Source organism: Pan paniscus, chromosome 7, assembly GCF_029289425.2.
Source record: "Pan paniscus chromosome 7, NHGRI_mPanPan1-v2.0_pri, whole genome shotgun sequence".
Lineage (NCBI taxonomy): Eukaryota > Metazoa > Chordata > Mammalia > Primates > Hominidae > Pan > Pan paniscus.
Window position 1 is genome coordinate 54413696 of NC_073256.2, and position 16692 is coordinate 54430387.

The window sequence follows — 16692 nt, forward strand, 5'->3', positions numbered from 1 at the left end:
TCATTGAGCTCACATGATTTTCAGAATAATGGTGCAAAGTAGGTAGAGTAGATGATTCAATTTTCAGAATTTCAAGTCAACTGGGCTTCAGAATTCAAACACAGTCTCTTAGCAATGACACCCTGCACAGCTCTTTAGAGTCTAAATTGTCTAAGCCTGTATGTGGTGTTTTAAACTGTAGCAAGTTACCCAGATCCTCTTTATATCATTACTGTTCTATAAGAAATTACAGCTTCTCAATCAATAAGAAAACTGCCAATACCAGAAAGTAAAGTGCCTAAGATTTTTTTTTAAAGAATGCACTATATGTAATAACTGATAATGGAAAGAGAAATCCTACTGACCTCTTGTAACAGAATCATTTACACAGCACATTGATTTTAGAGTTTTTTTGGATTCCTTTCCAATAAAAAAAAATGTTATTCTTCTGTTATACATGGTTGATGTTGCCTAAAATCTGATTTCCTAAGTAGGATATTATCCAGATTATTATTTAATTTCAACTTTCATTTCAGATACATGGAGTACACATGCAGATTTGTTACATGGGAATATTGTGTGATGCTGAGGTTTGAGGTATGAATCCCATCATCCAGGTAGTGAGCATAGGACCCAATAGGTAGTTTTTCAACCCAATTCTCCCTCCCTCCCATCCCCCCAATGGTCTATGCTGCTTACTGTTCCCATGTTTATGTCCACATGTGCTAAATGTTTAGCTCCCACTTATAAGTGAGAACATGCAGAATTTGTTTTTTTTTCTGTGTTAATTTCCTTAGGATTATGATCTCCAGCTCCATTTGTGTTGCTGCAAAGGATACAATTTCATTATTTTTTATGGCTGCATAGTATCCAATGGTATGTACATACCACATTTTCTTTATCCAATCTACCACTGATGGACACCTGGGTTGATTCCATGTTTTTGCTATTGTGAATAGCACAATGATGAAAATATGAGTGCATGTGTCTTTTTGATGGAACAATTTATTTTCCTTTGGCTGTATACCCAGTAATGGGATTGCTGGATCAAATGATAGTTTTAATTCAAGTTCTTTGAAAAATTTCCAGACTGCTTTCCACAGTGGCTGGCTGAACTAATTTACATTCCTACCAACAGTGTATAAACGTGTCCTATTTTCTGCAGCCTGGCCAGCATCTGTTGTTTTTTGACTTTTTAATAATAGCCATTCTGAGTGGTGTGAGGTGATATCTCACTGTGGTTTTGATTTGCATTTATCTGATGATTCATAATGCTGAGCATTTTTTCATGTTCGTTGGCTGCATGTATGTCTTCTTTTTTAAGAAGTGTCTGTTCATGTCCTTTGCCTATGTTTTAATGGGGTTGTTTTTTGCTTGTTGATTGGTTACTTACAGATTCCGGATATTAGGATTTTGTTGGGTGCATAGTTTGCAAATATCTTCTCTCACATATAAGTTGTTTGTTTACTCTGTTGATGGTTTCCCTTGCTGTGCAAAAGCTCTTTATTTAGGTCTTACTTGTTTATATTTGTTTTGTTGCTTTTGAGGTCTTAGCCAAAAATCATTTGCCAAAGTTAATGTTGAGAAGAGTATTTCCTAGGTTGTCTTCTAAGAATTTTTATAGTTTGAGGTCTTACATTTAAATCTTTGACCTATGTTGGGTTAATTTAAGGGTAGGGGTCCAGATTTAATCTTTTGTACATGGCTAGCCAGTAATCCCAGAACCGTTTATTGAATAGAGAGTCCTTTGCCTATTGCTTTTGTCAGCCTTGTTGAGGATCAGGTGATTGGAGATGTGAGGCTTTATTTCTGAGTTTTCTATATTGTTCAGTTTGCCTATGTGTCTTTTTTTGTACCTTTACCATACTGTTTGGTTTATTGTTGTTTTGTAATATGATTTGAAGTCTGGTAGTGTGATGCCTCCAGCTTTGTTCTTTTTGCTTAGGATTGCTTTGGTGATTTGGGCTCTTTTGGATTCCATATGAATTTTAGAATAGTATTTTCCTATTTTGTGAAGAATGATGTTGGTATTTTAATGGGAATAGTGTTGAATCTGCAAATTGCTTTGGGAAGTATGGCTATTCCATTGATATTGATTCTTCCTATCCATGAATGTGGAATGTTTTTCAACTTATTAATGCCATCTCTGATTTACTTCAGCAGCGTTTTATAGGTCTTCCCGTAGATATACTTTACCTCCTTGGTTTGTTGTAGTCTTAGGTATTTTATTTTTTGAGGCTATTGTAAATAGAATTGTGTTCTTGATTTGACTTTCCCAGCCTGGATATTATTGGTATATGGAAATGCTCCTGAGCTTTGTATTGATTTTGCATCAATGTATAAGCCTTACTAAAATTGTTTATCAGTTCTAAATAACCTTTTGGTGGAGTTGCTAGAGTTTTCTAAGTATAGAATTATATTATCAATGAAGAGAGATCGTTTGGCTTTTTTTATTTGGATGCCTCTTCTTTCTTTCTCTTGCCTGATTGTTCTGGCTAAAACTTCCAGTATTATGCTGAATAGGAGTAGTCAGAGTGGATATCTTTGTCTTATTCCAGTTCTCAAGCAGAACTGTTCCAGCTTCTTCCTATTCAGCGTGAAGTTGGGTGGGGGTTTGTCATAGATGGCTCTTATGATTTTGAGGTATAATCCTTTGATACCTAGTTTGTTGAGGGTTTGTATTATGAAGGAATATTGTGTTTTATCCAAAGCTTTTTCTCTATTGAGAATATCATGTAGTTTTTTATTTCAATTATGTTTACATGGTGAATCACATTTATTGTTTTGTGTATGTTGAACCAGACCTGTATCCCAGAAATAAAGCCTACTTTATTGTAATGTATTAACTTTTTGATGTACTGCTGGATTCAGTTTGCTAATATTTTGTTGAAGATTTTTGCATCTATGTTTACCAGGGAGAGTAGCCTGATGTCTTCTTTTATTGTTGTGTCTCTGCAGATTTTGGTATCAGGCTGATGCTTGCTTCATAGAATGAGTTGGGGGGAGGTTCTCCTCACTGATTTTTTTTTGGAATAATTTCAGTAGGACTGGTATCAATTCTTCTTTGTATGTCTGGTAAAATTCAGTGGTGAATCTATATGGTTCAGGGCTTATTTTGATTGGTTGGTTCTTTATTATTTATTCAATTTCAGAAATTTATATTGGTCTAGTCAGGGTTTCAGATCTCTTCCTGATTTAATCTTGGGAGATTGTATGCATCCAGGATTTATCCATTTCCTCTAGATTTTATAATTTATTTGCATAGAGTTGCTCCACACTAGTCTGAGAATCTTTTGTATTTTTGTGGGATCAGTGGTAATATTGCCTTTGTCATTTCTGATCGTGCTTATTTGGATCTTCTTTTCCTTTTTCTTTGTTAATCTTGCTACCAGTCTATCAGTCTTATTTGCTTTTTCACAAAACAAACTCTTGGTTTTATTGATCTTTTGTAGGAATTTTTGCATCTCAATTTCATTACATTCTTCTCTAATTTCAGTTATTGTTTTTCCTTGATAGCTTTGGGATTTTTTTTTTAGTTCCTTTAAGGTAAAAAATTAGATTGCTAATTTGAGATATTTCTAATTTCTTCATGAAGGTGTTTAGGGATATAAACTCTCCTTTTAACACTGCTTTGGCTGCATCTGAGAAATTTTTGGTAAACTGTGTTCCTATTTTCACTGCTTTCAATTTTTTTTGGTTTCTGACTTAATTTCAATGTTCACCCAGAAGTTATTCATGAGTAAATTGTTTAATTTCTATGTATTTGTATAGTTGAGATCTTCTTGATGACAATTTCTGTTTTTATTGCACTGTGGTCTGAGTATGTGCTTGGTATAGCTGCACTTTTTAAAAAATTTCTTGAGATTTGCTTTATGACTAAGAATGTGGTCAATCTTATATTGTATGTGCAGATGAAAAGAACATATATTCTTTGCTTTTGGGGTTGAGCATTCTATAGCTGTTTATTAAGTCCAATTTGTTGAGTATCGAGTTTAAGTCCAGAGTTTCTTTGCTAGTTTTCCGCCTTGATGATTTAACACTATCAGTGGAGTGTTGAAGTCTCCCACCATTATTGTGTGGTTAAGTCTTTTCATAGGCTAAGAAAAACTTGTTTTATGAATCTGGGTGCTCCAACTTTGGGTGCACATATATTTAGAATAGTTAAGGCTTCTTGTTGGATTGTACCCTTTATTATTACCCTTCATTGTCCTTCTTAATTTTATTGATTTAAAGTATATTTTATGGCCTCTAGATCTGCACTGTTTAATTCAGTAGCCACTACCTTCATATGGCAGTTTAGCACTAGAAATGTAACTGATCCAGAATGTGGAATAGGGGGATCATGGCGGATGGGACGCAGGACTAGATTGCAGCTCCAGACAGAGCAGCATGTGGACGTTTGCATTGTGAATTTTATCTCCAGATCAACTGCAAGAACAAACCAGCAATCCCTAGAAGGAAAGAAGGAAGCGGGCTGTTCCTACAGCACCCAGGAGACACCTCAAATAATGTGAATGCCCAAACTGGGGAATTGGGAAAGGGAGACCCTCCTCTCCCAAATATGCACCCCCACTGGACAAGACGAAGGTCTGTGTGCGGGAGAAGTTTCCAACTTTACATGAAGCTGAGTCAAATTAGAGAGCCAAGTGAAATACAGGGGTGGAGAAGAAGCAAAAAGGCCCCAGGACCTTGCTGGGTCCCCAGCAGCCCATTCCTGCCTGGCACCACAGGGATCCATCAGGAGAGTGGCCAGAGGAGCAGGGGGTAAAACTCTACAGGAAGAAAGCATTCTCTAGCTGAACTTCGTAACAATTTGAATGGGGTGAGAAGTCTCCTAGACAGAACTCTGGAAAGTGTGTGAACTGGGCATCCAGAATTCACAGGCAGGGGAAGAACTAAAGCCCTTTTCTTTTGCAGCTGGGAGGCAGATAGCCTCAGGCAAATTTTCAAGCCCAGCTCACCCTCCACCTGGCAGGCTCAGGGCTGTTAGCGAGGCTGGGAGTGGGCATGGTGGGAGTGAGTCTGGCCCTTCAGTTTGCATGGGAGCTGGGTGAGGCCTGTGACTGCTGGCTTTCTCTCTTTCCTGACAACCTGCCATGACTCCACAGAGGCAGCCATAATACTCCTAGGTACCTAGGTACACAATTCCAGTGAACTGGGAATCCCACCCCCACCCCCACAGCAGCCACAGCAAGACCTGCCCAAGGAGAGTCTGACCTCAGACATGCCTAACCCTGCCCCCATGTGATAGTCCTTCCCTATCCACCCTGGTAGCAGAAGACAAAGGGCATATAATCTTGGGAGTTCTATGGCCCCACCCACCACTGGTCCCTCTCCACACTGATGCTTTCTGGAAAATGCCACCTCCTGGCAGGAGGCCAACTAGCACAACAATAGGGCATTAAACCACCAAAGCTAAAGACCCTCATGGAGTCCATTGCACTCTCTGCCACCTCCACTAGAACAGGTGCTGGTATCCACAGCTGAGAGACCCATAGACAGTTTACATCATAGGATTCTGTGGAGACAACACCAGTACCAGTCCAGAGCTGGGTAGACTTGTTGGGGGGCTAGACCCAGAAGAGAGACAACAATCATGGCAGTTCAGCTCACAGGAAGCCACATCCATAGGAAAAGGGGGTGTGTACTACATTAAGGAAATGCCTCATCGGACAAAAGAATCTGAACAACAGCCTTCAGCCCTAGACTTTCCCTCTGACAGAGCCTACCCAAATGAGAAGGAACCAGAAAACCAACCCTGGTAATATGACAAAACAAGTCTCTTTGACACCCCCAAATTCACCAGCAATGGATCAAAACCAAGAAGAAATCCCTGATTTACCTGAAAAAGAATTCAGGAGGTTAGTTATTAAGCTAATCAAAAAGGCACCAGAGAAAGGCAAAGCCGAATGCAAGGAAATCCAAAAAAATGATACAAGAAGTGAAGGGAGAAATATTCATGGAAATAGATAGCTTAAATAAAAAACAATAAAAATTTCAGGAAACTTTGGACACATTTTTAGAATTGCAAAATGCTCTGGAAAGTCTCAGCAATGGAATTAAGCAAGTAGAAGAAAGAAATTCAGAGCTCGAAGACAAGGTCTTTGAATTAACACAATCCAGCAAAGACAAATAAAACTAAGGTCACATCTCAAGGAACTAGAGAAACAAAAACAAACCATACCAAAACCCAGCAGAAGAAAGGAAATAACCAAGATCAGAGCAGAACTAAATGAAATTGAAACCAAAAAAATATAAACGATAAACAAAAACTGGTTCTTTGAAAAGAAAAATAATATACCATTAGCAACATTGTACAAGAAAAGAAGAGAGAAAATCCAAATAACCTCAGTAAGAAATGAAACAGGAGACATTACAACTGACACCACTGAAATACCAAAAAATCATTCAAGGCTACTATGAACACCTTTATGCACATAAACTAGAAAACCTAAAAGAGATGGATAAATTCCTGGAAAAATACAACCCTCCTAGCTTAAATCAGGGAGAATTAGATACCCTGAACAGACCAATAACAAGCAATGAGATTGAAATGGTAATTAGAAAATTACCAACAAAAAAAGTCCAGGGCCACACGGATTCACAGCAGAATTCTACCAGACATTCAAAGAAGAATTGGTACCAATTCTTTTGACGCTATCCCACAAGATAGAGAAAGAAGAAACCCTCCCTAATTCATTCCATGAAGCCAGCATCACCCTAATACCTAAACCAGGAAAGGACATAACCAAAAAAGAAAACTACAGACTGATATCCTTGATGAAGATTGACGGTAAATTCCTTAAAAAAATACTAGCTAACTGAGTCCAAAAACATATCAAAAAGATAATCCACCATGATCAAGGGTTTCATACCAGGGATGCAGGGATGGTTTAACATATGCAAGTCAATAAATGTGACACACCACATAAATAGAATTAAAAACAAAAATCACATGATCATCTCAATAGATGCAGATAAAGCACTTGACAAAATCCAGCATTCCTTTATGATTACAACTCTCAGCAAAATCAGCATACAAGTGACATACCGTAATGTAATAAAAGCCATCTATAGCAAACCCACAGCCAACATAATACTGAATGGGGAAAAGATAAAAGCATTCCCTCTGAGAACTGGAACAAGACAAGGATGCCCACTCTCACCACTCCTCTTCAACATAGTTACTAGAAGTCCTAGCCAGAGCAATCAGACAAGAGGAAAAAAATAAAGGGCATCCAAATCAGTTAAGAGGAAGTTAAACTGTCACTGGTTGCTGATGATATGACTGTTTACCTTGAAAACCCTAAGGACTCCTCCAGAAAGCGCCTAGAACTGATAAAAGAATTCAGCAAAGTTTCCAGATACAACATTAACGTGCACAAATCAGTAGCTCTTCTATACACCAACAGTGACTAAGAAGAGAATGAAATCAAGAACTCAACCCCTTTTATCATACCTGCCAAAAAACAAACAAACAAACAAACAAAAACTTAGGAATATACCTAACAAAGGAGTCAAAAGATCTCTACAAGGAAAACTACAAAATACTGCCGAAAGAAATCAGAGATGAAACAAACAAATGGAAACACATCCCATGCTCATGGAATGGCAGAATCAATATTGTGAAAATGACTATACTGCCAAAAACTATCTACAAATTCAGCGCAATCCCTATCAGAATACCACCATCGTTCTTCACAGAATTAGAAAAAGCAATTTTATAATTCATATGGAACTAAAAAAGAGCCCACATAGCCAAAGCAAGACTAAGCAAAAGGAACAAATCTAGAGGCATCACACTACCTGATTTCAAACTATATTATAAGGCCATAGTCACCAAAACAGCATGGTACTGGTATAAAAATAGGTACATCAACCAAAGGAAAAGAACAGAAAACCCAGAAATAAACCCAAATACTTAGACCCAATAGATCTTCAACAAAGCAAACAAAAACATAAAGAACACACTTTTCACCAAATGGTGCTGGGATAATTGGCTAGCCACATGTAGGAGAATGAAATGATCCTCATCTCTCACCTTATACAAAAATCAACTCAAGATGGATTAAGAACTTAAACCTAAGTTCATTTTGGGTCTTTCTTAAAATGGTTATTTCATCTTTCAGCTCCTGAATCATTTTACTGGTCTCCGTGGCTTCCTTAGATTGAATTTCAACTTTCTTTTCAAACTCGATGAGCTTCCTTGCCATCAGGATTCTTAATTTCATGTCTGTTATTTTGGACTGGTTAAGAACTATTGCTGATGAGCTGTTGGGCTCATTTGGAGGTAAAGGAGTCATCTTGCACTGATTCTTTCTTATCTGGGAGGGTTGGTGTAAATTGAATATATTCATTTAACTTCATTTCTGGAAGTTTTCAGAGGGCTAAGGCTCTGTACAGGTTTCGTTGTTGAATCCTTCCCTTGGTTTTACAGAGGGGAGAACAGCAAAGCATTTTTTGGTGTTGCAGTTTGGACTGCAATTCAGTAGATGGCGCTTGAGAAAAATGGGCGGTAGATAGCTCTCAGCTGCGCGGCTGCTTTGCTTATCCTGGTGCTTGCAACTGTGTTCTGTAGGGCATCTAGTCAGGGATCTTCCAGATTATTAATATTGGCATCAAATGATGTTAAATGAGAAATACAATGAGTTGAATTCATTGGTTATCTTCCACTTAAAGTTTTATATTTGAGGACAATTCAGCCTATCAATCTGTCCTTTGTGAAAATGAAATTCACAATTTTCCCTAGGGTAGGAGTCTCAACAGTAAATTCTATCAGGGGTCCTCTTCTCTATTCTGCCATGAACTTGATTTAAAATAAACACCAAAGACTCCTTGAAAGACTTAGTAGTATGTAGCCCAAGAAGTATCTGCATAAGGAGTAGGAGCAGATCACACAACTGGCCTTTGAGAAGATGGATGGGACATTATCAATATCTAGCAGTTATTAAATATTCCTATGTGGGGCTACCAGGTGCCTAATTCCAGGCAGCACCTTTTACATCACTTTAGTTGCCAATAAAGCTTTTCTGGATAATTTAGCAGGGGCACTGCTACTCTTTTCCAGGCAGTTTGTTCAACACTGCACATGCATTATTTCATGCATAGTATTGAAAGCAATACTGAGGTATGAATAACAAATGGTAAGCATTTATTGGATAATTATGTTCTTGAAATTGTGATGCAAATGTATTAATTAACAGTTCTATAAATGTTGGATGATTAATATTTCTTATTTCATTTTACAAATGAGAAACTGGGTTTTAGAGTATCTAAATGACTTATTCAATAGCTATTGAGTGATGGGGCCAAGATACAGGGATACATATTGATTGCCCAAGGTGGTAGCTACCCAACTTTGAGCCTGTTATCAAAATTCTTCCTTGCATCACTTAGCTGTCAGACATGTCTTCAAGTTAGCATTCACTGTCTATGCTTGAGTTTCTAAAAGATGGCCTTCACACAGGCTGCTGAACACAGCCACATAGGTTGTCTACTGCATGGATTAGGCAGTGTATGTGCTCCAAAGCCATGCAGTTTGCTACTACGTGCACAATTCCCCTAAGCAGGCCCAGTCCTTTAGGAAGTATGGCTTCTGGAAGAGCATTCTCAGGAAGTATGTGGTTTCTAAGAGTCCATGTCCTTTCTTCGTACATATCACAGACATGTAGTTTACACATTCTTTAAACATCTCAGGCAGTTGGTAAAACAATATTGGTTGTCAGAACCACAGGACTGTAACCTATGCATGCTGACAATGAACATACAACAACAACAACAAAAAACAGATGCCCTTTGTAAAAACTAAATGCAAGTGAATAACACATAGTTCCATTGACATTAAGTACATGACACTTCCTTTATCATGAGTATAGGCCTAAAGCCCATAAACAATAAATCCTGAATGTGTTCACGATAAGGTCCCAAGTGGGTCTTACTCCTACAGCCTTTCAGCATTCCTCCACTGATTCAAGACAAAAGACAATCAAGGGTGGGTCTTAGAATAATTATTTTATGTGCTGAGAGACACTTTTGGTTGACCACTCAACTGATTCTGTTCTTCCTATTTCTATTGTGTTTGGGTGTTGTTTCACCATCTTCCATATGACTTGGAATTAAATTCTGATTAGTCTAAGTTAATTATAGTGTCCCATTTCCTTGCCAGCAATTGGTTAACAGGTGGGTATCTGGCCCAGTTCTAGACAGTAGAATATGAGAAGAGACCTCCTGAAGGCCTTCTGGGAGAGGGCTCCTTATTCCTAAAGAGAGATATAAGGGGAAGAAGAATCCCTTTTGTTCCTTCCACTAGTCTGGATTCCTGGAACTGTAGCATATCTTGCAAGCAAGAGAAACTTCGCTTTTCCTGTCTTGAGGCTTTTAGAAAACTTTGAATTTAGCTTTTATTTTTATCAAAATATATGTGCATACTTGAAAAGAATCAAGTGATCTACAAGACTTATTCTAATGATAAACAATTCTTTGACTCACCCATTCCCATTCAATTTATTCAGCAGAGGGAGCTGTTTTGAACTCTTAGTTTTCTTCGGTTTACCTCCATGTTTCTAAATATAACAACATTGCTACTTCTTAAATTTTAAGTTTTAGATACTTTTAAACTTTCTTTGATGAAAGATGATTTAACTCTTACAACTTCCACATAACTTCTACCAACAGCTCTATCCTCCTAATATATTCATTCATTAAATATTCAGTTTTTACAGCTGAGCCAAGTGGGGCAGATCACATTGTCTTCTTTTATCACTTTTGGTCTTCCTTAGAGTTAATAGTTGCCTCAATATTTTCCTTTGCATAGTTTTGTTTTTAAAATGTATGCCACCAATTTATTTCTAAGTTCTTTAACAACACTGGAAAACTGCTCTCAATATGGTCAAGCTCACTGTCTATCAGCTCCATTTTTTCTGTGCAGTGTCTCAATGCTGGCAAAGGAAATGATAGCCTATATAATGAAATTCTGAGGAATGTTAATGTGTCTCCTCTTCCTCCTCTTTAAACATCTATGCCATTGTCTATATTGATATTTTGTATTTTTCTTTCTTTACTTTTTTCTTTTAGAGACAGGGTCTCATTGTCACTCAGGCTGGAGTACAGTGGTGCAATCAAAGCTCACTGCAGCCTTGAATTCCTGGGCTCAAGGAGAGTTGAAATAGGCCAAGAAAGGCTTGATTTTGGCCCACTGAGCAAGATTTCATGCAGCATCCTGTCTTTCTCCTTCTGCTATTTCCAGCCTTGAACTCCTGGGCTCCTCCTGCCTCAGCCTACCAAGTAGCTAGGACTACAGGCATGTACCACTATGTCTGCTAATTTTAACTCTGCTTTTTGTGGAGATGGGGTCTTGCTATGTTGCCCAGGCTTGTTTTGGATTTCTGGGCTCAAGAGATCCTCTCATCTTGACCTCCCAAAGTGCTAGGATTACAGGTGTGGGCCACTAATTGCCAGCCTTGGATTTTTACTTTCGACACATCATTTCCTCGTATTAGTCATGAGGTTCTCCTGATGACCGTCTTTGAAAATGTGTGCACGTGTAACAGGAAGAACATGTTGAGTCATCTACCTGGTTGCGTGTGTGGGTCTCACATATCTCTTCTTCTGTGGCTACGGGAGGGAGTGGTGAAGAAAAGAGAATGGGCAGGCAGTAACAGTGATGAAGCCAGCTCTTGTTTTACAGATTCACTCTGCACAGCTCAACCAGAGTGTCCTCTATACACTTTTTGAAGCACCCAGCAAAGGAGAGAGTGTTAGTCAGATTTGAGACAGGTAACATTTATGGCCTTTCATCCCTTGGAATGCACAATAAATGGGTCTTGCCTTAAAGGCCACCACTATCAGTCTAGTTTGTGTTTCAAGACTTCCCCCCACCACAGGTGAATAGCAATGATCACACACACACACACACACACACACACACACACTCTTCCATGAACATGCAAACATATCTCTATACACAGAGATGCATCTAAAGGAGAGTTGAAATAGGCCAAGAGGGGCTTGATTTTTGCCTGCTGAGTAATGCAGCATCCTGTCTTTCTCCTTCTGCTATTTCCAGTAGTGAGTAGAATAAAAAAGCTGAGAGAAACTAATATTAAAACAATTGTGCTGTCCTGGCATTCAACTGTGCACCTCCAGACATACAAAACAAAGTCTGAATGGCAAGCGACCCATAGAATAGACAACCAGATTTCCCTTTGTCTCAGTTTTTGGTTAAATGTTTAACAAATTTGACAATGCAGTATCTCCATGGTCAATATTGACATGATCATTAGGCTAAGGTTTAACATCCCAAGGTTATTGTTTACAATGTTTCTCCTTGTTTGGCTTGGATCTTAACATATTATTTAGTGAATACACAGATAAATTAATCTCAGGGCTAGCTAGTTCCACACTCACTTGCTCTCTTTTATTTGCTTTTCCTCGAATCCCTCTCCCCATCTGGTTATGCTTCCAACTGAGTATAGCTCAAAGATCTGCAAGAATGTGCATTTAAGAAAACAAACTTTTTTTTTTAACTCCCACTACTAAGAATAACCACATTCCATAATTTGCCTGGGAGCAAGAAGCCAATGGGTAAGAATATAAAAGCTGACCACAACTGGGATTCAGAGAAGTACAGATATTTATGAGGAATTGAATAGACCCTGATAGAAACCAGATTGCAGGGGAGGAACGATATGGCTTTGATGAAAAACATCACCAGAAGGAAGGAAGGAGCTGGCTTAATAATAGTGGCTAAGTCAGAGGGAAGAGTATTTCTAAGTAAGCTGAGGCTGTGTTTAAATGCATCCCAACTTAGCTCCCTGAGAGTGACTCAGCTCCCTTGGGAGGAGAGGTGTATTAAATATTCAATAACTGTGTTTTTGGGGGTGGTGGCAAATACCAGTGCTGGAAGATACCCTACTGTTATAACCAGCTCCCCATTCCCTCAGCTAAAAAATCATCATCCCAGAGAAGAGAGAGGCAGGAATTTCTCTGCAAGCCAGAGAGAGATGAACATCAGACATCTGGAAAGAGAAGCTGAGAATTCTAAACAGTAAAGAGGTGAGCACAGAAGTCTGTGACTTGTGTGGGTGTGCTTGGGGGTGGAGCGGAGGTGAGAGGGTTGGAAGTTTAAAAAAGGGTTGGCAGCACTCTTTCTGAGCAGATTTAAATTCCATCAACTGAGGTAAGCATTAATACCTAGTGGGCTGGCAGGGAAGCACAGGGGTAGCCCAGAGCCCAAAGTAAATGTAAAACAAATTCCATCTCCTGTTTACAACTCTCTTGGGAGTACCTGGAGTAAGACAATAAGCTCCTGCTATTCAGCAAGAGGAAGTTATTAATACCGCAAATGTAGGGTCTGACCTGTAGGCATTCAACTTAGTATCCATAAGTGGATAAGGTTAGGGAGCATTAAGGGGTTTTGTATATTTATATACACATGTGTTTATATATACACATATATACTGCATATATGTCACTTATAACTACATAAATTTATGTGAGCCTCATCGATAACAAAAGCTAACGTTTGCTCTGAAACTAAAATGCATAGAAATTTGAGAAATGGTAATTACTATATGCACATAAATATCAAATATATTTTTTCTTTTACAAATGAATCATGTCCAAGAGGGAACTAAATGCATGTATTTCTTGAATGGTAAATGGTAGTAATACTTTTTCTCTGGAGGCTTTCATGTCATATGGTTTTCATAGTTAATACTAAATAACAATGTTGAGATGAAGAATAGTGAGGTGCCGCCCCTCCCTGCCCCAGAGGACATGGCTTTAGGCTTCTCTGTCAAATAGCTCTCACCATATGGTGTTAGCAAAATTGTGTTATTTCCATTTCAATGAAGAGGGCACAAAAACTGATACACACGCTAAAAGCCTAAATTGCTGTAGATTCATTAGCTTCAATCATATTTGGGCCACAAATATGAACTCCATGTTTCCCTTCCCAGCCATAGCCTTGGAGATCTGAGGGCTGCTAATCGCTCCCACTGGACGGCTTTCTGGCTACTCTGCCACCGAGCACCCTTCAGAGCCAGGAGTCCGTCACCTGCCGCATTTGCCTGGTCTCCCTTTATAATTGGGTGCATCTTGAGAAAAGCTGGGAAGCTTGGGCGACAGCTTCCCCCTTCCCTTTTGGTGAGATAACCAGCTCATTAAATCTAAACGTGAAGGGCATTTTATTATGAAGAGTCAGACCCAAAGATTTACTTGCCCATTTTTCACCTGCTTCCCCATCCTGCTTATTCCTTTGTATTCACTAATGGCCTTTCTCTAAGTTATATAATCCTGTCACGAGTATAAAAATATCACTCCAAGGCTGCTCATTTGGCCTAAATCATTCAGCCGTTAGCAGTGGCAGGGCAGGTGTCTGAACCACACTGGAGGCAGGAGGACAGCTGTCCCACTCTCTATTTGTTGTCACAGGGCTAAGAAATGCAGAGATTTTAATAAGATCATAAAGTAGAGTGACATGGACTGGTATGATAGGTGGTTTTCATTAGCATTCAGAATGCCTGGGATAATAAATTAGAGCAATTGAGCAGAAATGGGCAATTTGATTATTCAACATTTTTCAATACCATCCCAAGCAGCTGGACCCAGAGCTGTTCTGCTGACTTCTCTCCATGCAGTCGGGCTGGTGGGGCACAGGTGAATGCACAGCTATCATTTTCTCCTACCCAGACTCCAGAGTGAGAGCCTTGGACATTGTCTTACATGCTTGGTGAGTGTGAATTGATGATCAGGAAGAGGAAGTCTTCATATATCTTTGTAGTGGAGGTGGCAGGATTTGACTGGCTGACTTTCTTTTATGGCAACAGGCCTATGCTTATTTAGAATCCTGGTGCAAAACAACATGAGGGGAGGCCCTACACACACAGCAATTTACATTCCTGGCAGAAGCGTGATTAGTCAACTTGCTTTTCCCATGGAAACTCTAATATAGTGTGAGACTAGCTTTGAATTTATTCACTCTAGCTAAGGGGTTGGGGGCCAAATTTCTAAGCACTGTTATCAAACCATATATATATACACATATATATATATATGTATGTGTATATATATATGTGTATATATATATGTATATATGTTATATATGTGTGTATATATATGTGTATATATATGTGTATATATGTGTGTATATATATGTGTATATATATGTGTATATATATACACACATATACATATACATATAATGTATATATGTATATATATGGTTTGTATATATATGGTGTGTATATACACACACACACATAAATATGTATAATAAACCTTTTGTGTAAATTGATTAGATAAGGATGCATCATAAACAATCATAGAATTTTGTATATGACACAGGATCATTCGAACCACTGTAAAATCCTCACTGTTCTTTTGTGCTTCCTGTTTTTATTGATATTCCATTAAAATAACTTTAAACTTTTTGTTAATAAGAGGCTGAATGAAAAGTTCACCAGAACTGATAAATGTACAATGGCTTCCTTAGATATTTTCACAGGTACGTTTGAGGAAATTTAAAGCATGTTCAGAGCTACATCATGGCTTTATGAGTGCCTGAGCCTCAAGGTTGTGTTTTGACAACCTGTTTTCTTCATATCATAGTATCTTACAAACACCATGTGATTCTGCTGCTTTTGAACAGAAAGCCTTTTGCTTCTCTTGACTTGTCTTCTCGTTAATGCTAGACACTTGGCCTCACTTCCTAGTGTCATGTTGGGGCCTTATACTTTTAATTTGAACAGTAGAGCAACTCCAAAGTGTTCAGTGCTAAAATGGATTATAATGCCACCTGTTTAAAAATTTACCAATTGGGCCACAGCAACTCTACATATTGATGCATAATGGAGGACTATTAATCATCTTTCCATGCTTTTTGGGGTGTGGTATCAGTATATATATATGTGTGTTTAACATGTACATACACATGTATGCATATACATGCAAATAAATTTTGCTTTTGAAATAGCTTAATTTTAAAGTTTACCTACCCATCCAATAATTATGCCAATACATTTCAAACTACTTTTCACAGATGTTTTAATAGTAATATTATAAACATTAGCATTATTAGTGTAAGATAGACAGAATCTGTCTTAGTCCATTTGTGTTGCTACAAAGGAATACTTGAAGCTGGTATTCCTTTATAAAGGAAAGAGGTTATTTGGCTTACAGTTCTGCAGGCTGTACAAGAAACATGGCCCATCCTCTGCTTCTGGTGAGGACCTCTGGCAGAAGGTGAAGGAGAGCTGGCATAGGCAGACCACACAGCAAGAGAGAAATCAAGAGAGAGAGGGAACAGGCACTAGGATCTTTTATGAACAACTACCTCTCACAAGAATTAATAGAGTAAGGGTCAGGCACCGTGGCTCATGCCTGTAATCTCAGCACTTTGGGAGGCCAAGGCGGGTGGACTGATTTACCTCAGGAGTTCGAGACTAGCCTGGACAACATGGCAAAACCCTGTCTTTACCAAAAATGCAAAAATTTTTGCTTTTTTTTGCTTAAGCCCAGGAGATCAAGGTTGCAGTGATCTGAGATCATGCCACTGCACTCCAGCCTGGGTGACAAAGTAAGACCCTGTCTCAAAAAAAAAAAAAAAAAAAAGAAAGAAAGAAAGAACTAATAGAGTAAGAACTCACTCATTACCTAGAGGAGGGCACCATGACATTCATGAGGCATCTGCCTCCATGACTCGAACGCCTCCTA

General features: G+C 38.5%; 1 long non-coding RNA gene across 1 annotated transcript in view; it reads left to right on the top strand.

Moving 5' to 3' along the window:
* Nucleotides 1-12774: 12774 nt before the first annotated feature.
* LOC129398608 (uncharacterized) overlaps nt 12775-16692 on the top strand; it is a 42246-nt gene continuing 38328 nt past the window's right edge. Inside the window, exon 1 of the long non-coding RNA XR_008626373.2 lies at nt 12775-13032. This is a non-coding gene — a long non-coding RNA (uncharacterized LOC129398608). The remainder of the gene's footprint in view (nt 13033-16692) is intronic.